Below are 8,467 nucleotides of genomic sequence, written 5' to 3' on the forward strand. Positions count from 1 at the left end.
TAGGTATAATTTTGATTTGCTCACACTGGACAGAAATTGTTGTGTTGGCTGTAGTCATTTTTTTTATTTGACAATCTAAGAGAATAGAGGTCAGTGCCCCCAACTAGTTAGTATTTCATGTTTTAAAAATTCTTGCCTGACCTGTTGGTGGTGCAGTGGATAAAGCATCGACTTGGAACACTGAGGTCACCAGTTTGAAACCCTGGGCTTGCCCGGTCAGTCAAGGCACACATGGGAGTTGATGCTTCCTATTCCTCCCCCCTTCTCTCTCTCTTTCCTCTCTAAAATAAATAAAACCTTTAAACTAACTAAATAAAAATTCTTGTGGTGCCTGACCAGGCAGTGGCACAGTGGATAGAACGTTGGACTAGGACGCGGAGATACCTGGTTTCAAAACCCCGAGTTCACTGGCTTGAGCACGAGCTCATCCAGCTTGAGCATGGGCTCACCAGTTTATGCGAGGAATCGCTGGCTTGAGCCCAAAGTTACTGGCTTGAGCAAGGGATCACTTGGTCTGCTGTAGCCCCCCAGTCAAGGCACATATGAGAAAACAACCACTGAACAACTAAGGAGCTGCAACGAAGTATTGAGGCTTTTCATCTCTCCCCATTCCTGTCTGTCCCCATCTGTTCCTCTCTCTCTCTCTCTGTCAAAAAAAAAAAAAAAATTCTTGGCCTGACCTGTGGTGGCGCAGTGGATAAAGCGTCAACCTGGAACGCTGAGGTTGCTGGTTCGAAATCCTGGGCTTGCCCAGTCAAGGCACATATGGGAATTGATGCTTCCTGCTCCTCCCCTTCTCTCTCTCTCTTTCTCTCTCTTCTCTCTCTAAAAATCAATAAATAAAATTTTAAAAAAATTCTTGTGGTACACCAATTGAAAATCAATCTAGATGAAATATAGATGGGTCTTTATTGTCCTATTCATGCAAACGTTCTATTGATTTGAAAGTGTTCAAATTAAAAATTTAGGGGGAAAAATTTTAAGCATCCTCTTTTCACTGCTAAAATCTGTTCTCTCTCCATGAGTCAAAAATGTTCCTAGGAGCCTTGGCTGGTTGGCTCAGCGGTAGAGCGTCGGCCTGGTGTGCGGGGGACCCGGGTTCGATTCCCAGCCAGGGCACATAGGAGAAGCGCCCATTTGCTTCTCCACCCCCACCCCCCTCCTTCCTCTCTGTCTCTCTCTTCCCCTCCCGCAGCCAAGGCTCCATTGGAGCAGAGATGGCCCAGGCGCTGGGGATGGCTCTTTGGCCTCTGCCCCAGGCGCTAGAGTGGCTCTGGTTGCGGCAGAGTGACGCCCCAGAGGGGCAGAGCATCGCCCCCTGGTGGGCAGAGCATCGCCCCCTGGTGGGCAGAGCGTCGCCCCTGGTGGGCGTGCCGGGTGGATCCCGGTCCGGCGCATGCGGGAGTCTGTCTGACTGTCTCTCCCCGTTTCCAGCTTCAGAAAAATAAAAAATAAAAAAAAATGTTCCTAGGAGAGTTCTATCTTTGTTCACATCTTAGAAGAAATAAATGCCTAGATGATACAGAAAGCCAGTGTCTGCACTGATCACCACTGCACTCCGGAAGGAAAGAAGGCACCGAGGACCCCAGGGCGGGAGCAGTTCCACCCATGTGTGGGGTCTGGCCTTACCACTAACTTGAGCCTGTTGGAAAACTCACTTCCCCACCTCTGTGCCTTGGTTTTTCTCTTTCAGATGAGGAAGTTGTACTAACTATTGAATTCAGTGGAAGCAACACATATTTTGAGCACCTTCAAGGTGCCAGGCTCTGTGTCAAGCCCAGGGAATAGGCAGGAACCAGATGATGTGGTCCCTGCAGTCACAGGTAACAGGCTGTTGGGGGCAGCCATTACACAGGGCAGGATAAGGAGGCAAGTGTTCAGAAAGGGGAAGTACTGGCTGCCGTGGGAGCATGTGGCGGGTTACCCTCTCTGAGGGGGCGAGGGGAACCTCCCTCTCCAGAAAATGACGACAGTGGAAGCTTAAAACTATACACAGTATTTAGAGGTGAGTCAAAAGGAGTAGGATGGAGAAAACACTCTAGGCTCAGGCAAGAAAATGTCTAAAGACTGTAGATGGGAAAGAGAACTGGAAGAAAACTTGAATGGCGCAATGATTCTTTGTCGCCTGACCAGGCGGTGGCGCAGTGGATAGAGCGTCGGACTGGGATGCGAAAGGACCCAGGTTCGAGACCCCGAGGTTGCCAGCTTGAGCGTGGGCTCATCTGGTTTGAGCAAAAAGCTCACCAGCTTGGACCCAAGGTCACTGGCTCGAGCGGGGGGTTACTCAGTCTGCTGAAGGCCCGCGGTTATGGCACATATGAGAAAGCAATCAATGAACAACTATGGTGTCGCAACGAAAAACTGATGATTGATGCTTCTCATCTCTCTCCATTCCTGTCTGTCTGTCCCTGTCTATCCCTCTATCTGACTCTCTCTCTCTGTCCCTATAAAAAAATTAAAAAACAAAAACAAAAAAACCCCAAAAAAACACATAATGATTCTTTGTCCCTTCAAGCGATGTGTAGAAAGACATTGGGTGTTCTCTCTTTATTTCCGTGGATACCTAGAAGGTTGGGATGGTCTTTAAGAGAGATTCTCTGCTTTTTTGTGGTATTTTCCTTCGGATCCCCCTATCAGAGGACAAGCAGCAGCATCCAGATGTCATTTCTGAGTCTTCCTGACTGCCCAGATCGAGTAGGAACTGCTTCCTCTTCTGGTTCCTTATGCACCTTGAAAATGTCTGTTTCAACGCCTACTGGGTTGCGTATTGAGAGTCAGTCTGCCTTTTTTATTTTCCACCTCCTGTGAGCTTTGTTGACTGCACTCTGCTAAGTTTTAAGGGTGAGAAAATAAAGGCATAGTTCTAACTTCAAGGATCCTATGGTCCAGAGGGAAATAAAAGTAAACAGACAGTAACAAAGCCACTTGAAAGAAATTGAGATTCTTAGGAGCCTCTCAAAGGGGCAGAGAACTAATACAAGAAATGATGATAATGTCCCAATGTAATGGAGTGCCTGGTTTTGGTTCGTTTCTGAGGTATGGCTGGATCTCTGTCTGGGTTCCCCGAGGATTCCTTCGTATTCTTACTTTAAATCCTCTTCTGCCTTTTGATTTGTTAGTACGAGGAAGTTTGTTACTTAAGTCAGTCTTGCCTAATAAATGTCTTCAAAAGAGGTTTATCTATGCTGAATCCTAACGAATGATTAGAAGATACTTGGGTTGGGGTCAGGGAAGGAAGAGAAAGAAGTGTGTACAGACATGACTGTTCTAGAAACTTCAAATTGATGATGGCTAGAGCACAGGTGGTTGGGGAGGAATAGGAACAGACTGGACGGGGCCCTGGCTGGGTAGCTCCAGAACATTGTCCTGATAAACCAAGGTTGCGGGTTCAATCCCTGGTCAGGACACGTAACAAGAATCAACCAATGAATGCATAAATAAGTGAAATAACAAATCAAAGTTTCTCTCTCTCTTGCCTTTCCTCTCTCTCTAAAAGTTAGTAAGTAAAATAAAAGAACTAATGCAAATTCTAGAAATGAAAAATATAATATGTGAGCCCTAGCCTGATAGCTCAGTTGGTTAGAGCATCGTCCCAATAAGCAGAAGTTGTAGGATTGATCCCTGGTCAGGGCACAAACAGGAACATATTGATGTTTCTGTCTGTCTCTCTCCTCTTCTCTCTCTCTCTAAAATCAATAAATTAAAAAAAATTTAAAGTATAATATGTGAAAATAAATTCAACTCAATAGTATATTGGAAATGACAGAATCCATTAACTTGAAACTAGATCAATGGAAATTATTCCATCTGAAAAATAGGGGGTGGGAGAGATTGAAGAACCGAAAAGAAAACCTCAGTGAGGGCCCTGGCCGATTCGCTCAGCGGTAGAGCGTCGGCCTGGCGTGCGGGGAACCCGGGTTCGATTCCCGGCCAGGGCACATAGGAGAGGCGCCCATTTGCTTCTCCACCACCCCCTCCTTCCTCTCTGTCTCTCTCTTCCCCTCCCGCAGCCGAGGCTCCATTGGAGCAGGGATGGCCCGGGCGCTGGGGATGGCTCCTTGGCCTCTGCCCCGGGCGCTAGAGTGGCTCTGGTCGGGACAGGGCGGCGCCCCGGAGGGGCAGGGCGTCGCCCCTGGTGGGCAGAGCGTCGCCCCTGGTGGGCGTGCCGGGTGGATCCCGCTCGGGCGCTTGCGGGAGTCTGTCTGACTGTCTCTCCCCTTTTCCAGCTTCAGAAAAATACAAAAAACAAAAACCAAAAAAAACCTCAGTGACTTGTGGGACAATATCAAAAGCTCTAATTTACATAAAGAGAAGAGCAAGATATTGGAAAATTGATTTATAACAATGATAAAAATTTAACATATTGAAATTGAAATAATGCAGCTAATGTAGTAATTAAAGGGAAAGGCATACGAATCAATGACCCAATTTGGTGTACTGCTCAATATAGTGACCACTAAGCCACATGTTGCCATTAGGCATTGAAATGTGACTAAGGCAACTGAGGAACTAAATTCTAATTTATTTAATTTTATCTAATTTATTTTATTAAATTTGTTTATTTTTTTTTTTAGAGAGAGAGAGGAAGGGAAAAAGAAAGACAGAAACATTGATCTATTTTTGTATGTGCCCTGACCAGGACTGAATTGGTCACCTTTGCATATTGGGACGATGCTCTAACCAACTAGCTATTTAGCCAGGGCTCTAATTTTATTTTTTAATTTTAAAAAATTTATTGATTGATTTGAGAGAGAGAGAGAGAAAACATCAATTAGTTGTTTCACTTTTTATGCATAATTGGTTGCTTCTTGTATGTTCCCTGACTGAGATTAAACCTGCAATCTTGGCATATGGGGATGATGTTCTAACCAACTGAGCTACCAGACCACAGTATTAAATGCATTTTTAAAAGAACCAGCCTGGCCCTGGCTGGTTGGTTCAGTGGTAGAGTGTTGACTCAGTGTGTGGATGGCCTGGGTTTGATTCCCAGTCAAGGCACACAGGAGAAGCACCTATCTGCTTCTCCACCCCACCTCCTCTAGCTTCTCTCTCTCTCTCTTTTTCTCTCCCCCTCCTGCAGTCATGGCTCAATTGGACGAAGTTGGCTCCGAGCCCAGAGGATGGCCCCATGGCCTCTGCCTCAGGCACTAAGAAGAGCTCAGTTGCTGAGCAATGGAGCAATGCCCCAGATAGGCAGAGCATCACCCCCTAGTCGGCTTGGTTGGAGGATACCAGCCAGGGCGCATGTAGGAATCTGTCTCTGCCTCCTCTCCTCTCACTGAATAAAAAAAAAAAAAAAAAAAAGAGTCAGCCCATCCATCTCATTAGAGCTATAATTCCAATAACATTTTTACTTTTTCTTTAAAAATTATTTATATAAATTTACAATATATTTGTTTCAATTGACTGCTAATAATTGTGATAATTGATCTGTAAAAAATTTAATGAACCTTTTTGTCATAAGTAAACATTTAAAATTTTCATATGTAGGCCCTGGCTGGTTGGCTCAGTGGTAAAGCTTCGGCCTGGCGTGTAGGAGTCCCAGGTTCGATCCCTGGCCAGGGCACACAGGAGAAGCGCCCATCTGCTTCTCCATCCCTCCCCCTCTCCTTCCTCTCTGTCTCTCTCTAACCCCTCCTGCAGCCGAGGCTCCATTGGAGCAAAGATGGCCCGGGCGCTGAGGATGGCTCTGTGGCCTCTGCCTCAGGCGCTAGAGTGGCTCTGGATGCAACAGAGCGACACCCCAGAGGGGCAGAGCATCGCCCCCTGGTGGGCATGCCGGGTGGATCCCGGTCGGGCGCATGGGGGAGTCTGTCTGACTGCCTCCCTGTTTCCAGCTTCGGAAAAATGCAAAAAAAAAAAACAAAAAAAAAACCCCATATGTATACATATTTTTTTCAAAGAATTATTATAAAGTGATAAAAGTGATTAGCAAATGATAAAAGGCTTTATGCATATATTACCTTAGAATGTAGTTCTGCAGAGAAAATGGAATAGAGATGAAAGTTCAAGAAGATGAAAGAATGATATAATTTCTGATGTAAATGAAAAACTTGTTCATGTATTTTTACAGCTAGGGCTAACTACCTCCATCCTTTCCCCTTTCTTGTAACCACTGAATATGTTTGCTTAAATCTTTTAGGAGGTGTCCAAGAATAAAGTTTGAAGATCACTGTTAATTTACTCTCCAAAAAGTTTCATGCGCCCTGACCAGGCAGTGGTGCAGTGGATAGAGTGTCAGACTTGTACGCAGAGGACCCAGGTTCGAAACTCCGAGATCACTGGCTTGAGCACAGGCTCATCTGGCTTGAGCATGGGATCATAGATGTGACCCCATGGTTGCTGGCTTGAGCCCAAAGGTCGCTGGCTTGAGCAAGGGGTCACTCATTCTGCTGTAGCCCCCCCAGTCAAGGCACATATGAGAAAGCAATCAATGAACAACTAAGTTGCTGCAACGAAGACTGATGCTACTCATCTCACTCCCTTCCTGTCTGTCTATTCCTATCTGTACCTCTCTATCTCTCTGTCTCTGTCTCAAAAAAAAAAGTTGTGTGTGTAGGCCCTGGCCGGTTTGCTCAGTGGTAGAGCGTCGGCCTGGCGTGCAGAAGTCCCGGGTTCGATTCCCAGCCAGGGCACACAGGAGAAGCACCCGTCTGCTTCTCCACCCCTCCCCCTCTCCTTCCTCTCTGTCTCTCTCTTCCCCTCTCGCAGCCGAGGCTCCATTGGAGCAAAGATGGCCCGGGCGCTTGGGATGGCTCCTTGGCCACTGCCCCGGGCGCTAGAGTGGCTCTGGTAGCAGCGGAGCGACACCCCGGAGGGGCAGAGCGTCGCCCCCTGGTGGGCGTGCCGGGTGGATCCCGGTCAGGCGCATGCGGGAGTCTGTCTGACTGTCTCTCCCGGTTTCCAGCTTCAGAAAAAAAAAAAAATAATAAATAAATAAGTTGTGTGTGTAATGGAGAAGAGGGGTGGTAAATAGAGGGAGGCTTATTGGAAAGAAAATTTTATTTTTTAAGATAAAAGGTTTGAACATGTGTGTTTGGTATCATGCCCATTTTTTCAGAAAAGAGCAGCAGAAAGAAGCTACAAGTTTACCCCAAATGAGGTGACCCTGAAACTAAATTCAGGTAATTATGTACTGTTCACAAAAATTAGAAGATATTTCAAAATGAATATGAAGCAATAAAAAATGCATTTGATTTTTTTTATTTAACAAGAACATCAGAAAAGCAAATGACAAGTCAAAGAAAGTTGTTCAATTATGCCAATGAGATACAAAACCAACTTTTATTTCATTGGTGAAAATGCACTATATACAAAAGGCTGAAAGTACTGGAGTGACTACCTGCACATTCCCTGATCCCCTAATTTTTGTGAGCAGTGTAGTTTATCCTTGAACCACAGGGGTTTGAACTGTGGGGGTCTGAAGATGTGGAGGCCCAACTGTATACAGTGATATATGTAGTCATTTTATACAGAGGACTTGAGCATCTGCATCTGTGGCTTTTTGCATCCACGGAGGTCCTGGAACCAATCCTTCCCACACAGATACTGGGGGACAGCTAAGTTTTGGGAAAGTAAAAAGTTATATGTGAATTTTTGACTGCCCAGGGGTCGGTGACCCTGAGTTGTTCAAGGGTCAATTAGATATTAGTCAGACTAGGTTATGCTGCAGCAACAAGCACCCACTAAATCTCAGTTAACTGAACATGCCTCAAATTTATTTCTCTCCTTTACTATACATCCTAGTGTAGATTGGCAGGGGGTCTGCTCATCTCAGCCACCCCAAGACCCAGGCCACCAGATGATGGTTTTATCTTATAGTCGGGGCAGTTGGAAGAAAGAGATACAATAAAACTAGCTTTTTAAGCTGATAGGAAGTTAACAAGTGTTATTTATGCCTCTTTCAACTGGGTCAGAGAAAGGCCAATCTGAGTACCTGCCTAGAAGGGGAAAGAGTTGGAAACTTCATAAGCAGTGCTAAAAGGTAAGTTCTATTGACTGCTACCTGTCATTTCCAGGATTGGAAATAGCCATAAATTTGTATTATGTGGTATTTACTTTTGCGACCATGTAAGACGGGGGTAAAATATACTGCTCACAAAAATTAGGGGATATTTCATAGCTTTATATTCACTTTGAAATATCCCCTAATTTTTGTGTATATAAGACATTGTTAGTTCAACAGATCATATAGCGAGATGGGTTCTAGTCTCTGCCACTCAGTTACTGCAATGTAAACCTGGAAGTGCCTTTGCCTGTTTTGGTCTTTGGAGAGGATCTGATGCTCTTCTGGCTCCAAGGTTTTCTGGTTGTAATACGTTCTGGATTAGAATAAGAGAGGAGGATGAAAGCAAGCCCAGCGAGGACCAGTTGTGCTAGCTACAAGAAAACAGACTTTCCAGGACTCTCCAGATGCCTGTTGGGGAACATGCTGTCAGCCAGCAGAGAGCAGCAAGGAGACAGCGGC

Source organism: Saccopteryx leptura, chromosome 2 (assembly GCF_036850995.1).
Source record: "Saccopteryx leptura isolate mSacLep1 chromosome 2, mSacLep1_pri_phased_curated, whole genome shotgun sequence".
NCBI classification, from domain to species: domain Eukaryota; kingdom Metazoa; phylum Chordata; class Mammalia; order Chiroptera; family Emballonuridae; genus Saccopteryx; species Saccopteryx leptura.